Source organism: Anabrus simplex, chromosome 2 (assembly GCF_040414725.1).
Source record: "Anabrus simplex isolate iqAnaSimp1 chromosome 2, ASM4041472v1, whole genome shotgun sequence".
In the NCBI taxonomy this organism is placed as follows: Eukaryota; Metazoa; Arthropoda; class Insecta; order Orthoptera; family Tettigoniidae; genus Anabrus; species Anabrus simplex.
In genome coordinates this window covers 119,443,452-119,462,361 of record NC_090266.1, presented here as the reverse complement: position 1 = coordinate 119,462,361, position 18,910 = coordinate 119,443,452, and the positions used below count along the sequence as shown (strand labels likewise).

Below are 18,910 nucleotides of genomic sequence, written 5' to 3'. Positions count from 1 at the left end.
TTTTCGGTGTGGCCTCTTTAAGTCCGAAGCAAGGTAGGTTTTAATGAGGTCTCTCCATCTGGGATAACCTTTAAGTCATCCTTCTTATTTCTATCCTCATAAATATAATTCAACACATTTTACACACCCTTAAGTTGATTTCCACCACCCATTCCCCCGCAACAAAATAGGTGTGTTTTTATTTTTAAAGGAGATTCCAAACACAAATTTTCTCGTCCGTAAAATCCTTCTTTTTCGAGATATAAGTATCCTCAAACGAAGAATTAAACTCATTTTTCAATTCATTTATCTCTCCCGCCCCCTTAATTGGATTCACCCAAAACAAAAAATACGTGTTTCTTTGTTTTTAAAGGAGATTCCAAATACCAATTTTCACGTATGTAATATCATCAGTTTTGGATATAACATCATCCTAATAGAAATAATTCAACCCATTTTAAGTCATTTTACCCTCTCCAAGTGTTTCTTTCCAAAAAAAAAAAGTACGTGTTACTTTATTCTCAAAACGCATTAAAAATACCAATGCTCATGCCTTTAATAAGTAGTAAGTTCTTTTGTTATACTGTAGATATGTTCATTTTAAAAATTCACCCCCTTTTAACACTTCCACTTGAGTGGATTTTCAGAAAACAAATTATGCGTGTTCCTTTACTTTTACAGGAGATCCAAATACAAATGTTCACGTCTGTAACATCTTCAGTATTTGATATAATACGTATCCTCGTAAAAATAATTCAACACCTTCTTCAGTTCTTTTCTCCCACCCCACCATCTTAAGTGGATATTCCGAAAACAAAAGAATATGTGTTTCTTTATTTTTAAAAGAGATTCCAAATACCAATTTTCACGTCTGTAATATCTTCACTTTTGGAGATACCAGCATCCTAATAAGACAACTCTACCCTTTTTCAGTCATTTTACGCCCCCCCCCCCCCCAAGTGTTTTTCCGAAAACAAAAAGTATATCTTTAATTCTTTTTTAATTTCAAATACCAATTTTCAAGACTGTAACATCTTAAGTTTTTGAGATATTAGTATCCTCATAAAATGTTCTCAACCTCCTTTTCACCTTTTTTCACACCCTTCAAGATGATCTGCCGAAAACAAAAAATAAGTGTTTCCCCATTTTTAATGAAGATTCCAAATACCAATTCTAAAGATTTTAAACTGTTACGTTTTTGAGATATAGTTACACTCATTTTAAAAATTCATCCCCCTTTTCACCCCCTTAGCGACGGAATATCCAACAACAACAAATCGGAAATTCGCTGATGCACTTTTTGCCTCCGATCCGCACGTACTATTACTACGTAGTAGCAGTATGATCGATGTGCACATTGCTGGCAAATACCGAACAAATACCGATATTTTACTGAAATTTTCTGTAGCAATACGGTCTCTGGTTACAAAATAACCGATTTCTTCTTCATATTCTACAGTATGAGCAAAACCAAACCTTTCACACATAAAGTCTTCGATATCTAGAGGCAGATGTAAAGTTTTCTATCAGTCCCGCCATATTCTATGTAAGGACCTGCTAAGATCCTTCGGTCAACGGCACTTTACAAACTGCTGCACTTTCATTTCTGGCTATTCTTCGAAAAACCTAAAATTCCTTAAGGGATATGCACAATACACAACTAATATTCAAATTACCAAGGTGAGAAACTGGAAATAAATCATATAGAAATTCAACTGGGCAATGGAAAACATTACTGAGAACTGGTTCAATAATACGTGGTAAAATATAATTGCATGATATTATTATAATTGGTACGGTAATTAACTGGCATAGATACCGTGCATAATTAACCAATATTAACATAGTAAGTATATTTTGCTGCTGTTCAAATTGACAAATGGATGAATATTCAACAATTTTTTCCTTTTTCCAGATTCATTGCAGACCTGTCGCACAGTAAAAAATCTTAGGTAGGTAACTATTCGATGTTTACATTTCTTTCTATTAGAAGTAAGCAGTCTGAATAATATGTCGGTGCGTTGAAAATTCTTCAGTCGCATACAAACGATGATAAAACTATGACTTCTTTACGGACATAATGTGCTTGCGGCATCGATAGAAGAATAATGCCTGCAAATGGCAATAAACTTTAAAGGGGAGCTTGTATTCCCACAGGCTGGACAATTCCTATCTGTGATTTATGATTTATCCTACCCATTTTTATATTATTTCATTTTCTGTGGTTCGAATACATTTCTTCCTCAGTCCAATAAACGCTTCCCGACACGAAAACTGAACGGACTCCTGTTCGGAGGAAGCATAGTGAAACGTTGTATCTCATCCAGTTCTATGAAATTTCGGATAAAACTATTTTTGTCTTAAGTTAAATAATTTTGTCATAATTATTAATGTATTCTTGTCATTTATACATTTTAGTAAACATGCGTGATTCTATTTTGTTAGTAAAGAAATAATAAGCGTCTAGGGCAATTCACAACGAACTCTATAATTTATACTTATTCTAAACCATAGACTTACACTCATTTATTTGTATACTGAGGACAAAATTCCGTGTATTCCCTTCGGTAATGCTTGAACTCAGGGACTTGGAAATATTCACACGATCACCTTTTATATAAGAAGCGTACTAATTACTGAAAAAAAATTAAAACCTACAACCTGTTTTCCAGTCATTGACCGGGTCAGGGATGTAATGAATGAAGCGGATATAGGCCGTTAGTACGATGGGGTCGCCACTCCCAAAGTGATTTATGGAAGCATGACTGAAAGATAACTGACAGTCCTTGATGCTTTGGATGATCACCCGTTGTGGACTGGCCACTTCTGAAGCTCATTGGAACAATGCAGGGCAACCATGAGGCCAGTAATGAAGCTGGTGAGTATCCAGTTCTGATAGAAAGAAACACAAATCGAAGGCCTAGTTCTAATGCCACGTATCGGACAAAGCTCTTCCTACCCATAATATTCTTCAAAAACGGTTACGCCTCACAGCCATACATGCATATGCAGTCCATCAGAACATTTTTCGTTGTGCACCCGGTAATATATAAAAGAAAATTGCGCGATGCCTCCGGAGAGGCCTGGTGCAGGTCTTTTGATTAGACGCCCGTAGGCGACTTTCGCGTCGTGATGAGGATGAAATGATGATGAAGACGGCACGTACACCCAGTCCCTGTACGAGGGGGAATAAAGGGAAATGAGCCTTAGACACATGTTGCTGAGGGAATGCATAAATACGTCATGCAAACATACATTCTTGCAGTACGATACGGTAAGGTTCATAACCAGGGTCAGCCAACTGCGTGTACGTGTGATGTCAGGTAACACGTCATACACTCTGCTCGGGCAGCGAAACGAAGTACTTTTTATTGTAACTGGGAAGTAAAGGCTCGAGGGGCGAGGGGAGTCACAACGTCATTCCTTGGGGGAGGCCCAAGGTCTGCAGTTAGTACAATGTGTTTATGTGTCTCCACATAATTTATTGTAACGTAACTTTGTTATGAAGTAACATAAAAGTTACAAAGCAACTTTTCTACATATCGACGGCTTACTTCTAAAACCTCGTATGTCTCAACGCTCTTCCAACCCATTATATACCTTAAGGCTGATCACGCCTCCCAGCTACATGTGGATATCAGAACTATCTTCATTGTGTTCATTTTCCTATGCTGGTGTGTAAAGGAAAATGTACCTTACCATACCGTATAGCAGGGATGTTGTTTTCATCACGTATTTACGCACTCCTACAGTATAATGCATTTATGGTTCATTTTCCTTCACATACCAGCATAGGAAAATGAACTCAACGGTAATTGTTCTGATGGGCTGCGTATAAATATGTGGCTGGGAGGCGTGGCCAGTCATAAGGAAAAGAATGGATAGGAACATCATTAGGAGATACGAGGTTTTAGAAGTAAGCCAGCGATATACAAACTAAACTTGCTTTTTCCGGTGAATCTTCGGAACTGATATTGAACACGAAATTGCTGTGTTTTACAATATCACCAACTGTAAAAAATAGTGCTAATAGTAACAAACAGTACAGTTTTACAACAAAAATAGTACAGAGAGTAATCTGTAAACTCCAAACATACGTTTTATCTCATGATATCGATACTCATTTTCCACAGTTTGTAGTCTTGTTTCGTTTACTAGTTTTGCAATATTTGGATTTAATGTTTGAGGAAACGCTAAGTTTAAGAGCACACTTCAAATCGTGATCTGGCAACTGGCTTCAATGTTTTGGTTTTGTTGATTTAAAATAGAAAAGATTCGTTCACAGGCATACGTGGAACCAAAAATACTCAACATTTTCGCTGCAAACCTATGCAATCGGGGAAACCTTTCTTTTTTATATTATGAGCCCAACTACTCCAGAATTGCGCCCTACCATAGAAGGTGCACCATCTGTTGCTATTGAAACTAGTTTGTTCCATGGCAAAGAAGCATTTTACGGAACACTTACAATGCAGTTGAATATGTCGATTCCTTTCGTGGTATTCTTCATAGGCACTATTTCCTCCCAAATTGTAAAATTTTTGTCAACCCTTCGTATGAAAACGGCTAGCTGGGCCGTGTCAGAAATATCTGTGCCCTCGTCAATTGCTGAGGAGTATGCCCGGAAGCTTTTTACAGGTTCAAATAATTGTAGGTGGACGTCATCAGATAGGTCTTGAATTTTTGTCGACACTGTGTGCGCGGACAAGCTGGTAGCTTCGAACTCTTGAATGATATTTAGGCAAAACTCCTCACCTGCTGGGATTAAACATTCCTTTACGAATTCATCACCACTGAACGGTTTAAGTTTCTTTGCAATTAAATATCGTCCCTGTTCTGCCAAAACGGCGAATGTTACAATGCTCTTCATATACATTATTTCCCTTAAGACTGGTCACGCCTTCCAGTCACATACTGATATTCGGTCCATCAGAACAATTTCCGTTGAGTTCATTTTCCTATGTGCGTGTGTAAAGGAAAATGAACCTTACTGTACCATACTGAAGGAATGTATGTTTGCGTGACATTTACCCACTCCTAGAGTGTGATGTGTTTAAGGTTCATTTTCCTCTACAGACGCGCATAGGAAAATGAACTCAACGAAAATTGTTCTGATGGACTGCATATCAAGATATAGCTGGAAGGCGTGACCAGTCTTAAGGGAAATAATGGATAGGAAGAGAAATGTTACATTCGCCGTTTTGGCAGAACAGGGACGATATGAAATTTTATAACTCAGTCGAACTGCTCACTCGTTGATCAAATGCTCGACATCGCTATTTAATTTGCCTTTCAGTTCTGTAATTACACGTACCCTTTCCTCGCCTTGATACTGATCATGCAGCGTGATACAAACTATATATATTTTACATACTGTAGCTCTTTTCTACAAACTAAACATTTAGCTGTAACAATCCTATCATTTTCAACAAATAAATACAGATCTTCCCATCAAGATAAAAAGATCGGAGGCGTAGATAGCTTCTCGCACCGTGATGTGCCCGGTTCGTCATACTTATGTACTGTACTGTACCACTAACACCATACGGCTGAGGATATTTATAGGTATGTCAAAATCATAAAAAACCTTTATTCGGAATTTTTTTGCTAGGGGCTTTACGTCGCGCCGACACAGATAGGTCTTATGGCGACGATGGGATAGGAAAGGCCTAGGAGTTGGAAGAAAGCGGCCGTGGCCTTAATTAAGGTACAGTCCCAGCATTTGCCTGGTTTGAAAATGGGAATCCACGGAAAAACATTTTCAGGGCTGCCGATAGTGGGATTCGAACCTACTAACTCCCGGATGCAAGCTCACAGCCTCGCGTCTCTACGCGCACGGCCAAATCGCCCGGTATATTCGGAATTTGATCCTAGATTTAACAATTTGGAGTGTCTTGAAACTTATATGCACCTTTTAACCACGCCATTTTCAGTTGTTGCAGATAACGTTTGTCTAGACATACAAGAGTTATTAGATTTACAGTATGATAGAGAACTAAGAGGTAACTTTCAACATAAGAAGGATTTGTGTGCCTTTTTGTGAAAAGTGTTTATAAAAGCCGTAGCTACCAGCATATACGGCACTTTACGTGTTTACTACCAAGCGAGGCTGTCTCTTCGTTGCACTCTACGACAGCGGCTCTTACGTCACATGGGCTTTCCGACGTCACACGGTCTCCATTACATCACACGCCAGCCAGTTGGCCGACCCTGTTCATAACATAATTGATGGGAAGAGCATTGCCAGATGCGCGATATTGTTTCTTAAGAGATGATCTATATTTGCATTTGCTTTACGTCACACCTACACAGATATGTCTTATAGCGACGATGAGATAGGAAATGGCTTCTAGTCTATGATAGATGGCATCACTATGCAGAATATTCTGCTTTTACGCAGCAAGTGTTTTACTGTTCTTAGAAAGTGATTTTACTATTTCCAAAATGGACGTGTATTTATAATAGCAGTGATCGTGCGCATCTAACACCAGGTTCCAGAAAGAAGATTTTTTTATTTTTTACTAGCGGCTTAACGTCGAACTAACACATCGAACGTTTTCGGCGACGCAAGGATGGAAAGGGCTAAGACTGGGAAGTTAGCGGCCGTTGCCTTAAATAAGGCATTGTCCCAGGATTTGCCCGGTGTAAAATCGAAAAATTTCAAGGCTGCCGACGGTTTGATTCGAACCCACATTATCGCAGGTACGCGACTTTAACCGCACAGCCAACTCGCTCGTTATACTGTAGATATACACTGATTGACATGAAAAGTGAAGCACCCAGAAGGAGTGGTTGAAAGTGAATGAAACTACATATTTTGCTGAAAGCCCATGTGTCATTATTGAACCGATTACAGTATGGGATGAATGATACAAGGTTTTTGCAGTTACAGTTGGAATGTTGGCGCCAGATCAGTAGGGTGTCGCACACCTCGCGGCAAAGCATACCGTTATGCGGTTCGGAATGGTATCAGACAGCCTACGGATCCTCTCCTGAAGCAAGTTCGTCCACAGCTGTTGCAGCTGCCTCTCTAGATCCCGCAGCTTGGTACTGTGACGGAGTCCCCTTCCAATGTCATCCCACACATGCTCAATGATGGACAGATCCGGGGATCTTGCTGGCCACGGAAGGACCTCAACATGCTCTAGGCAGTCCATAGACACACGTGCTGTGTGTGGACGTGCGTTATATTGTTGGAACACTGTCACAGGGTGCTGTACCGTAACGGGTAGGACTTGTGGACGCAGAATGTCTGTGACGTATCGCTGTGCCATCAGAGTCTTCCGATGCACTATTATAGATGACCTGAACGCCTATCCTATGGCTCCCCACAACATTATGACAGGGATTACGCGTGTATGTCTTTCCACAATATTGGCAAGATCTGCCCTCTGCCCTCGACGCCTCCGAAACCGCACACGATGGTCATCGGAGGTTATGGAGAAGCGCAATTCCTGACTGAACATGATATGATGCCAGTCGTCCTCTGTCCATGCCTCCCGGGCAAGGCAGCACTCCAAACGCAGGCGCTCGTATTCTGATGTGAATGGCAACCGACGCATGGGGTGGTAGGACCCCAATCCGGCGGATGCGAGTCATCGAGATACTGTGAGGAAACTCACAGGATGTTGTAGAGTCTCCAATACTTGTTCACCGATGGCGGGTTCCGAATTTATGGAATTCCGCAATGCTCGGCGCACCACACGGCGGTCTTCCCTCGCGGTGGTGCTTCTTGGTCGAGCCGAACCTGCACGACGTGACTGGGTGCCTTCGTGTACCCAATGAGTCCAATATCGGGCTACTGCGACATCGAATGGCCCACATGCTTGGCAACCAGCCTCATGCAGTTCCACAATGCGGCCTCTGTCAAATGCTGTCAATTTGTGGATAGGTTGTCTAATGCATCTGCGAGTCATCGCGGGTGCTCCGTACTGTACGTAGTCCTCTCTCAACGTCTTGCGTAACTGTCTAACTCACATCAGTTGACTGGTAACAACATAACAACAGGACGGTGCCATCACGAATGCACTCTGGTGGGCGTTCTACACATTACAGACCTCTTAAATCTAATCGTTTACTCACAAATCAATGGTATGCATGTATACCGGATTGGGATAATATTGGACCACTCCTGAGTGCTTAACTTGTTTTGATCGGCTGTAATAACCTACTCTTCATCCCAAAATCCTCCAATAAAAGTATTATAATTTCGCACTGTACTCTGCCGTATGCCTTTTGTACGTATACGAAAACTGAAAGTAACTGTCTATTCTTCTCATAGCAATGTTCAGTTACCTAACCCATACAGAAAGTCACAGCTCCACTGTGGTCATATTACTCTATGAAGATATTTCATCCCTGCCTTCTGATTATAGCCAACAGCCGTAGTCGTGTTGAAACACCGGATCCCGTGAGATCTCCGAAGTTAAGCGACATTGGGCGTGGTCAGGAGTTAGATGGGTTGCCACGCGCTGTTGGTGGGGGGTAAGGGAATGGAGGAGCGGAAAGGAACTGCCCACCTTACCGCACGTAAACTCTGGCTCAGGAACACCTCTGCGGAGGTTCGGACCTGCCTTCGGGCAGAATAACCCTTACCTTACCTTCTGATTATATTTCACCACTATAAGTATAATTTTGCATTTTCCTGTCGTTTCATGTCATTGTAGTTTATCTATCGACAATTTCATTTCCTCAAGAGTATTTTCGCTGTTATCAATGCTTTCCTCGCGGTGAACTCCAGTGTTCGATATTTTAACAGAAATATTTCCTTCTACATTGAGACTACGTTCGCCTGTGGTATAGTGGTTAGCATGATTTTCTGCCACCCCTGAAGGCCCGGGTTCGATTCCCGGATCTGCCAAGGAATTTTAAAAGTGGTACGAGGACTGGAACGGGGTCCACTCAGCCTCGGAAAGTCAGCTAAGTAGAGGAGGTTCGATTCCCTCCTCAGCCATCCTCGAAGTGGTTTTCCGTGGTTGCCCATTTCTCTTCCAGGCATATGACGGGATGGTATCTAACTGAAGGTCACAGCCGCTTCCTTCCCTCTTCCTTGTCTATCGCTTCCACTCTTCCCGTCCTCGCCAACAAGTCCGCTGTTCAGCATGGCAGGTGAGGCCACCTGGGCGATGTACTGGTCCTCCTCCCCAGTTCTATCCCCGACCCAAAGTCCCACCCGCCAGGACACTCCCCTTGCGGCAGTAGAGGTGGGATCTCTCGCTTAGTCGGGGGAGAAAAACCCTGCCGGCAGGCGGATTAATAAAGAAAGATCAAAGGGACAATTTTCAAAGTATTTCTCCCATCTGTCCAGTGATTCCATAGGGTCTACAATGAGTTCACCTAATTTACACAAAACAAAATTAATTTCCCTTCTCCCTACATTTCCCAGATTGTTTACTATAGCCATCAACCAGTCACAACCTATCTGCATTCAGGGCAGTCTTACTCAAACTTTCAACTCAAATTTATTCGTCTACTAATGTCATTCCAAACTATCTCTCCATTGACAGCTTGAAATATACCACTTAGTCGAGCAGCTTGTCTCCTTACTCCCAAGTCTTTCCAGCCCAAGCTTTGCGACATTTCCGTTACGCTATATTTTTGTCGGAAATCAACCAGAGCAAATCGAGCTGTTTTCTCTGGATGTTTCCAGTTCTCGAATCAAGTAATCCTGGTGAGAGTCACACATACTGGAACCATAATCTAGTTGTAGTCCTATCAGTGACTTTCCGCCCTCTTCTCTACATCCTTACTACAAACCCCTAAATGCCCTCATAACCATTTGAAGAGATCTGTAAACTTTATTTACAGTCCAGTTCATGTGTTAACCCGAATGAAGATCCTTCCTTATATTAACACAGATGTATTTAGAGTGATCCCCATGAGGAACTTACACGCCTTCAACGCATTGGTTAAAACTGTGAGGACGTTTCCTCCTGGTGAAATTCACTACCTGACTTTTCATCCCATTTCCCATCAAACTATTGCCTGCTGTCCCTGAAGGGCTTTCCTACCACTTGACGACTTTTCAGGTTTTACCGAAATTATTCCTTAATTTCTTCTTGGAATTTTCAATGATTTGTTTTACTGTTGTCTTCATCCACCTATCGACAATAATTCTTGTTTGGAGCCAATTTTATAACACTTTGCTTTTACATCTGCAAGCTGACCTATTATTATTATTATTATTATTATTATTATTATTATTATTATTATTATTATTATTATTATTATTATTATTATCGTCTAGATGGCAATTCTAAATATTTAATATTTCTCTTTCATTCTTATTATAAAGTCGCATTTGGCTATATCCACTAGAATCTTGCTTTCCGTCCTATTGGTGCATGCTTCACAGCCCTCAATCTACTCCCATACTCCATTTTTCGAGCGTGTGACAATGGTTTGGCTTATTTCACAATATTTCACACATCACATATTTTCTCGCATGTTCAGTGTGTCCAGATTTAGTATTAGGGATTATCATCTCCTCCATGGCCATCAGCAAATTCTGAATGGTCAGTTTTCATGATCAACTGATTGAACAAGGTGAAATGAAACATATGTGATGGGAATTGCCCATCGCTCCATATCTCTCTCATCAAAACAGGTCAGAGAGTTCTGACAAATAATGAATGGATGTACAGTACATACCGGTAGACTGAGTTTATGCAACAGATTTGTTTTCCATGGCGTAGTAATGACAAGTTATGTTCAAGCAAGCAAACCTGTAGTTTTAGGTGATTGTTTATATCACGGTTATAGGCATGGGGCCTCCACTTATACATAGAAGCCGAAACACAAGGACGTGTCTTGTCATTTTGAAAATCCCGCGTGCCTTGGCTGAGAATCGAACCACAGTCGCTTTGCTGAGAAACTAGTAGCAATATCAGTCAATAACCACGCACTGAAGTTGATGCTTGGGAACTAGTTTCTCCAAACAAATTCAATTAGTGGAACCAAGTATCTGTTTTTGAACTATACTATTCCCCCATTTTCTCGGTATTCAGGTCGTATCATTTTTATACCAATACAGACTGAAATTCCTCAGAACTCGCAATCGTCCGTAACCTAGGTAAGTTTGAAACCTTACTATTTTTCTTCACCGCAACCTTCTCGTACTTTTTGTGAAACTTGGAGGGGATTTAAGGCAGGATGCCATGCTTTTTCCTACCGCCATACACTCGTCTTATTTAAAATTCTATCCTAAGTCTCCGAAATTCGAAACCAGGACACTCGAGCAGGCATCATGTGTTTAGTAGGTCATTGCGCCACTGTGTTTCACGTTCGAAATCAATAACTAGTATAAATGAAAATTCTTAAAATAATAATAATTATTATTATTAAATGTTATTACCCAGCGAGTGGCTGCGAGGCTTGGGTCACATTCTTCTCAGTTTACATTCGGAAGATAGTGGATTCGAACTCCGCTATCGGCAGCTCTTAAGATGTTTTCCGTGGTTTCACATCTTTATACCAGGAAAATCTCGGAGTGTACCTTAATTAAGGCCACGGTCGCTTCCTTCCCATTCCAAGCCCTTTCCTATCCCATGGACGCCATATGACATGACCTATCTGTGTTGGTGCAATGTAGGGCACACTGTAAAAAAAAATTGTTATTGATTTTACGTTCCACTAACTAATTTTACGGTTTTCGGAGACGTTGCAGAGCCAGAGAGGGTGGTGTGTTATAGATTTCCAAATCCCTGCCATCAACACATTTTGAAGAGATTACTAATTTATCACAAAACACGAGATGTTTTTAATCAATAGTATTGTTTTTAATGTCATCGCAATTCCTGTTAACTTTTAAATAAAATTATATATTGTTTTATACTGTTCATTTGATCATTTCTATACTATTTATTTATTTATTTATTTATTTATTTATTTATTTATTTATTTATTTATTTATTTATTTATTTATTTATTTATTTATTTATTTATTTATTTATTTATAACGCAGCTCATGAAGCCTGATGGTCTGTCGAACCACGCATTCATTTACATTTAGAACTTCCAATTAAAGCTGGCAACTTAAGCAACTCCTGGGGCTGTACCTTAATTAAGGCCACAGCCGATTCATTCCCTCTCCTAGTTATTTCCTATCCCTCCTATGCTATCTGTTTCAGTGTGACGTAAAGCAAATAGTAAAAACCGAGAAACTTGCCTCTAGGTATTTATGTTTAGAGTGATCCTTCCACGGCCTGTATCAGTAGATATTATAATATTAAGCGGTTTTGCCGTGTCAAATAAATAAACTGTAAAAATTATTTAAGTTTCGCGAAGACTTTGCTCTGTTTCCTCAGAAGGAAAACACGTCCATCCACAATGACGGCAAGAATTTCTAAATTACTTTACCGTTACTGTGGTACATTGATGATATGATACTCCCGTTCCTCACCAGATAAACACTATCGACGGCTTACTTCTAAAACCTCGCATGTCCCAACGCTCTTCCTACCCATTATATACCTTAAGGCTGATCACGCCTCCCAGCCACATGTGGATATGCAGTCCATCAGAACAATTTTCATTGTGTTCATTTTCCTATGCTGGTGTGTAAAGGAAAATGGACCTTACCATACCATATAGCAGGGATGTTGTTTTCATCACGTATTTACGCACTCTTACAGCATAATGCATTCAAGGTTCATTTTCCTTCACATACTTGCATAGAAAAATTACCTCAACGATAATTGTTCTGATGGGCTGCGTATAAATATGTGGCTGGGAGGCGCGACCAGGCATAAGGAAAAGAATGGATAGGAACAGCATTAGGAGATACGAGGTTTTAGAAGTAAGCCATCGATATGACGCTGTTGATGATTATTCGTCCGTCGAATGGAGAACGTAAGACATGATAAAACCCCTTGGTGTTATTCGACAGAAGTAAGTTATATTTCAGCACCGGCTTTTAACCACTCCCTCGCTGATTATCATCATTTCGCCCCTCCCCCCCATACTGCGCAGGTCGTCAACTATAAAGACTCGCGCCAGACTTCCCCGAAGACAAAACAGCGTGAATCACTCGGTGCAAATCATTATTATTTTATTATTGTTACTGATACTGCACTAGGCATGTATAAAAATTAAACGAAAATATTCGTACACATTATATGATATAAAGTAGGGATTGAAATTTGGCGTACTGCAACCATAACGCGAATAGGGTCATGGTAATTTAATAAATTTATTAAAGTTGGATATTAAAAATTATGTACAGTGAATTCAGTACAGGCATTTCGCTGGAAAGCGACAAAGAGACCTCCCGGAGTCCAAGGGTATCTTTCGTACTAGATCATAGGCACGTTCGGTTCTGCATTTAAGTCAAAAAGGCCTCCAATAAAAATTAACGAGCCGCCTGGTGACAACTCTCACTGAAGATTCTCACGAAAGACAGGAAACGGCGAAACAAAGAAGCCACACCCAGAGTAAAGACGAGGATAGCAGATGGAAAACAAGGATAAAGAGATACCCAACACCCCTTATCACAATAGTTCGGTCCAACTCGCACTACGTCAACAGGGACGTAGGCAATATGCAACCAATCATAACACTGGAAAATATGCCCGTCCATCTGAAGTAAATAAGACAGTTCGTTCGTTTTCGCGACTCGGAGGTGAATTAAAGTCGAATCGCATTGCTCTTGTCTTCATGGAATTAGGAATAATTTTCGTGATAATTTAAGTGCAAAATTATAACCTGGATAATTAATTATAAGCAACTACGTCCTTTAAGTGTGTGAAATGGATTCGTCCAAGAGAAAGTGCCGAACTACGGTAAGTCGTTAGCAATCCGCTAGGAGAAATTACACCACTGACGCTCATTATTTTATTTAAATGTGCACCAACGATTCTTGTAATTTTGGCAGCAGTGGCATAACACCAATTATTGGAGTCATGGGCAACACTTAGTTTCTGAATTAAGCCACATACATCAGAGATATCAACCTGTATTAACTGTATTAATCCGCCATCCCCGTCTTCAAAATTAGTTCCGGGCGCAGAATTCATCAGTTACGATATTTCTACCTGCGGGAATCGTCCGTCACTTGGTATCAGACACGCTGCAGTAATAAGTATTTTTGTGTATGAAGAGAAGTGGGAACATGTTGAAAGTAACGCAAAGAAGTGCCGTTTTACGTGTCCAACATATAACATTTGTAAGAGAAAATTTATGAACTTTGATTAGACTTAAATCGATAGACAATTAAAGTTGGAAAAGTTATGTAATTAATTCATTTTGCTATTTTGCTTTACGTCGCACCGACACAGATAGGTCTTATGGCGACGATGTGATAGGAAAGGCCTAGGAATGGGAAGGAAGCGGCTGTGGCCTTAATTAAGGTACAGCCCCAGCATTTGTCTGGTGTGAAAATGGGGAAACCACGGAAGACCATCTTCAGGGCTGCCGACAGTCTGATTCGAACCCACTCTCTCCCGGATGCAAGGTCACAGCTGCTCGCTCCTAACCGCACGGCCAACTCGCCCGGTATAATTAATTTAATAACAGCATATGCTGAACATCAAAGATAACTTATTGTCAGGGAAGTGACTATAATACTCTAGCAATTGATGAAAATAAGTACAGAAGGAGGCGGTTTTAAAGACTAGTGGTAAAGACAGTACAGGTAAAAGAGACTAATTGAAGCCACAGTTTCGTACACGCAGAAGGGAAGATGTTAGCCAACATTTCTCATAGATGAAGGGAAGGTGATCAAGAGGCTACTACAGCTCGGGAACAAGGGTAATGACCACATAACCTTGTTTACAAACAGTTAACGGGCGCCGGAGTTGCAGAATCAGATAAAGTCTGACCAGGAAAGAATTGTTTCGGCGATAGAACTAGTTTATTCCAGATACAAACGTGGCTTGTAATCTAATTGTAAATATTGGTGTAATTTGGGTGTAATATAGAATAAGCTTCAAGATTAGCGTGTTGTAAACTCATGCGTGTGACCATTGAAATAAAAATGCATTCTATTGGAGTATTCTACGGATCCTGTTGCATGCTTACGACCATTGTCATTGGCTAACTTCGTCATGGAAACGAGGGTTGACTGAATGCGATAACCCATCGATGACCTGTATAAGGTAAAGGAAATGTTGATTTACTTTTGTATTTAATGTGACGTTGAGCAAAGTGTTTTCCGCATTTAGGTTAGAATGATGTCAAATCCCCAATGAAGAGGATTATATGTTTAGCTATGAGAAGTAGAAATCGATAATTTTGTCCAAACAAAATAAATGACAGATTAGGTTGGCAAAATAATAATAATAATAATAATAATAATAATAATAATAATAATAATAGTAATAATAATAATAATAATAATAATAATAATAAATGTATCATGAACGTATAAGAAATTTTCCTGAGATAGCGTATGATTTTCAAGTATTAAAAGTATTAATTTGCGGGTAATGAATAACGTAAATGAAGAGAGAATAATAATAATAATAATAATAATAATAATAATAATAATTTAATGCCAGATTTAGAAAGAAAGATTTGTAATTAGCCGCGAGTTTGAAAGGTAGAAGCCAAACCTATTGTGTAGTCAATCAGATTTTGAGTATAGAAATAGTAACGCCGTGTTGGTAAATTTGGATTCCGCTGCTAACTTGCAAGAGATGATATAAATGTGATGTAACACAATAATGTGGTCCGATTGGAAGACTGAATGCACGATAACAATTGTGAAATGTTATCCCAAGTGTAATTAATAGGTGAAATGCGCGAGAAGAGGCCGGAAGAGCCATCTCGTGAAGAAAATAAGTGATAATCGTCTTTAAGGAATAAGACGACGACATGTTAATTTAAGATAATTAGATCGATGAATTGCAGCTCAAATCTACGTGGATAAAAATTAAAATAAAATGATAAGAGGTGTTGAATACGCAAATAATTTTCAGGGATGACAAGACATAAAATGAATGACAGATGAAGTCATTATTTCGGAGACGAAGGTGCTCGTAGACATTATCATGGAAATAAATGGACCAATAAAGATATGAAATCATTAAGCAAAGTAGCAATGAGATCGAAACAACGTTATGTTTATTAAATGATTAAATTCTGAGACGAATGTATTATAAATAGGGGAGGAAAATATTTTATGGATTGATTGCCGACAGTAGAACGTCAGTGATTAAAATGTGGAAAACGATTGATTTGTAACATGTGAGAAACAATATTATAAACTGTGATTTAATTTGGAAACTTGTGCTATTGATCATTGACCAGAAGTGTAAAAATTTAATTATACTACGGCATTTAATATTCTCATGAAATAGGGTGGAGACATGAGTTACTGGTATATTTAATGAGATATAGAACAGAGTCACTAAAGATGCCAGTTAACAAAAAACCACGGTATTGTACCTGATACGGCAATAGAAAATTCAGTTCGCTGATATTTGTGTTCGAATCATCAGAGTAGGAAAGTGTGTGAACGTCAAACAAATGTTGTAAATTCAGTGCAGATATTGTATTGCTGGATTGTGTGCTTTTGTTTATTCTGTTTTAATGAACACTGTATTTGACAGTGTCGTGTATATTTGTATATAATTTTAAGGGTGATTTGATCCTTTAATTTAGTAATAGTCAGGAAGAGCAACCCGGTGGTCATCGCTATTAAATTGCAACATTTTTCTTTATCTTAATGAAAAACATCGCAATGTAAATCACAACAACCATTAAATGTAACTGAGAAAATATGACATGTCATTGAACCGACCATGACAAATTGACTTAGTGTCAAAATATATGCCACAAAGTTGTTTGATTAAGTGTGCTGAAACATGCTGCAAGAGCACATAACATAATAGGTTGTAATTAGATGGTTATTAAGTGTGATCATCCGTATAATTTCTATATGTGTAGAAAGGTGAGTTACATTGATCAATGGCAGAATTAAATGTACTTGTAAATTCTAAAGGGTCCAATGACCGTCACAGTGACTAACTTGAAATTATATTTCATGGCTGATAAATGGTTTTAATCTGTCATTTGTACGCAATTTAATGACAGGCATGAAAGGCAACACCAAGCCATTTGATAACAGTGTGTGAGTAAAATAACACTAAAATTAATTAAGTTTAGAAACGAGAGTTTGTATTCATGGGCGAAATGTTTTCGTACGGTTAACAGTCTGCAATTCAAGGTTACCTAACTATTTTGAATTATTTGAATTATTGCTGTAATGAACTAGTTTCATTGAAGATGTACGGTCATAAAGAATTAATTGTGCCTAGACTCTTCAAAAATTTGGCTGTAATTTTATTATCATTCTCTTGAGAATTATTAATTATTTAATTTAAGTTCATAGTGAATCATTCTTAAGTCAAGTCAGGTGATGGTTTTTCTTTTGATTTGGTTTAAATTTCAGGATTCATTTTTTACTTCAGAATCATTGTTATTATGTAGTATTTGCGCTCTTTTGAGTGGGAGTAAATTAATTTAAATTTTGCCAAATTTAAATTGAGTTTAATTTTATGTGATTTCATCATTTTATTGTCAATAAATCTTATTAATTCGTTTCAAATCAGTCTGGGCTACGTGATTGTAGACTAGCTTGACCCACTGTAGTTGTTTGGATCCCCTATCGGCCCCTAGGATCGAGGAACAATGGACGTATCACCCCTGATGTAAGTTTTTACGTGCGCAGTGACTATTTTCGGTGAGGAGTCGAGGGAAGTCTAGAGAAGGATCACCGCCACACATGACATCGCAAGGGTGCAATACATTATACAGTTTATTTCGAAATTTATAACTTGGTAAACGGAAGACCCTCTCTTCCTTAGATGAAATCACATTCTTCCTTTTCTTTTCCTTCCTAGTCTTTACGAAATCATTTGAGGTCGGTATTGTATGCGGATCTGTGGCTTATCTTTACGGCATATCGTCGTTGCCCGGACAAAACCTCCTATGTGATAATATTTTTGGAGTTATACTGACCCGCAGAACATATGTTATGAAGAGCGAGAATGCCTTGATCACAGTCACACAATATTGAACCTTAGATGGCAGAACCTTACCGGCCAAAGTTCTAAGTTAAATATTTCACATAGGAGGTTTTGTCCCGGCAACGACGATATACTGTAATCTGTAACCAAAACTTAGCTCCCAAGTGGGCAAGAACATTTCGATGGCTTACTTCTAAAACCTCGTATCTCCTAATGCTGTTCCTATCCATTCTTTTCCTTATGACTGGTCACGCCTCCCAGCCACGTATTTATATGCAGCCCATCAGAACAATTATCGCTGAGTTCATTTTCCTATGCTAACATGTGAAGGAAAATTAACCTTAACTGCATTATGCTGTAGGAGTGCGTAAATACGTGATGAAAACAACATCCCTGCTCTACGGTATGGTAAGGTACATTTTCCTTTACACACCAGCATAGGAAAATGAACACAATGAAGATTGTTCTGATGGACTGCATATCCACATGTGGCTGGGAGGCGTGATCAGCCTTAAGGTATATAATGGGTAGGAAGAGCGTTGGGACATACGAGGTTTTAGAAGTAAGCCGTCGATTTGTTAGTGACATAAACCCATTTTGACAGTGATTTTGAATGTGTGCGTGTACCAGTTATTCACTGCGTTACTTTATACGTCAAGGTTGTATGAATACCCTTTATTCTTCTATTTCCTAGCCCTTTTCACTACATATGGCTTTGGCCCAGTTTTACGGCCTATACACTTCCTCGCGCCAATCCTACGTGGAGGAATATTTTCATTACTGTGTGTTTCTCTGTGGTTAGTAGTGAGATGCGTTATGTGTTTGTGTAGTGGCGTGTATTAAGTCGAACACTAACACACACCCCCGAGCCAAAGGAAAACCTGGCTAGAAGCCCCAACCCGACCAGAAATCCTACCTGGGACCCTTTAAATCAAAGACCGCTTCGCTTAACAATGAGCTAAGCA

The 18,910-nt window shown here is 39.3% G+C and overlaps 1 protein-coding gene across 1 annotated transcript in view; it reads left to right on the top strand.

Moving 5' to 3' along the window:
- Tk (Tachykinin) overlaps positions 1-18,910 on the top strand; it is a 1,255,732-nt gene that overhangs the window by 673,054 nt on the left and 563,768 nt on the right. Inside the window, exon 3 of the mRNA XM_067142375.2 lies at positions 1,895-1,931. The gene's annotated coding sequence lies outside the window, so the exon portion shown is untranslated. The remainder of the gene's footprint in view (positions 1-1,894; positions 1,932-18,910) is intronic.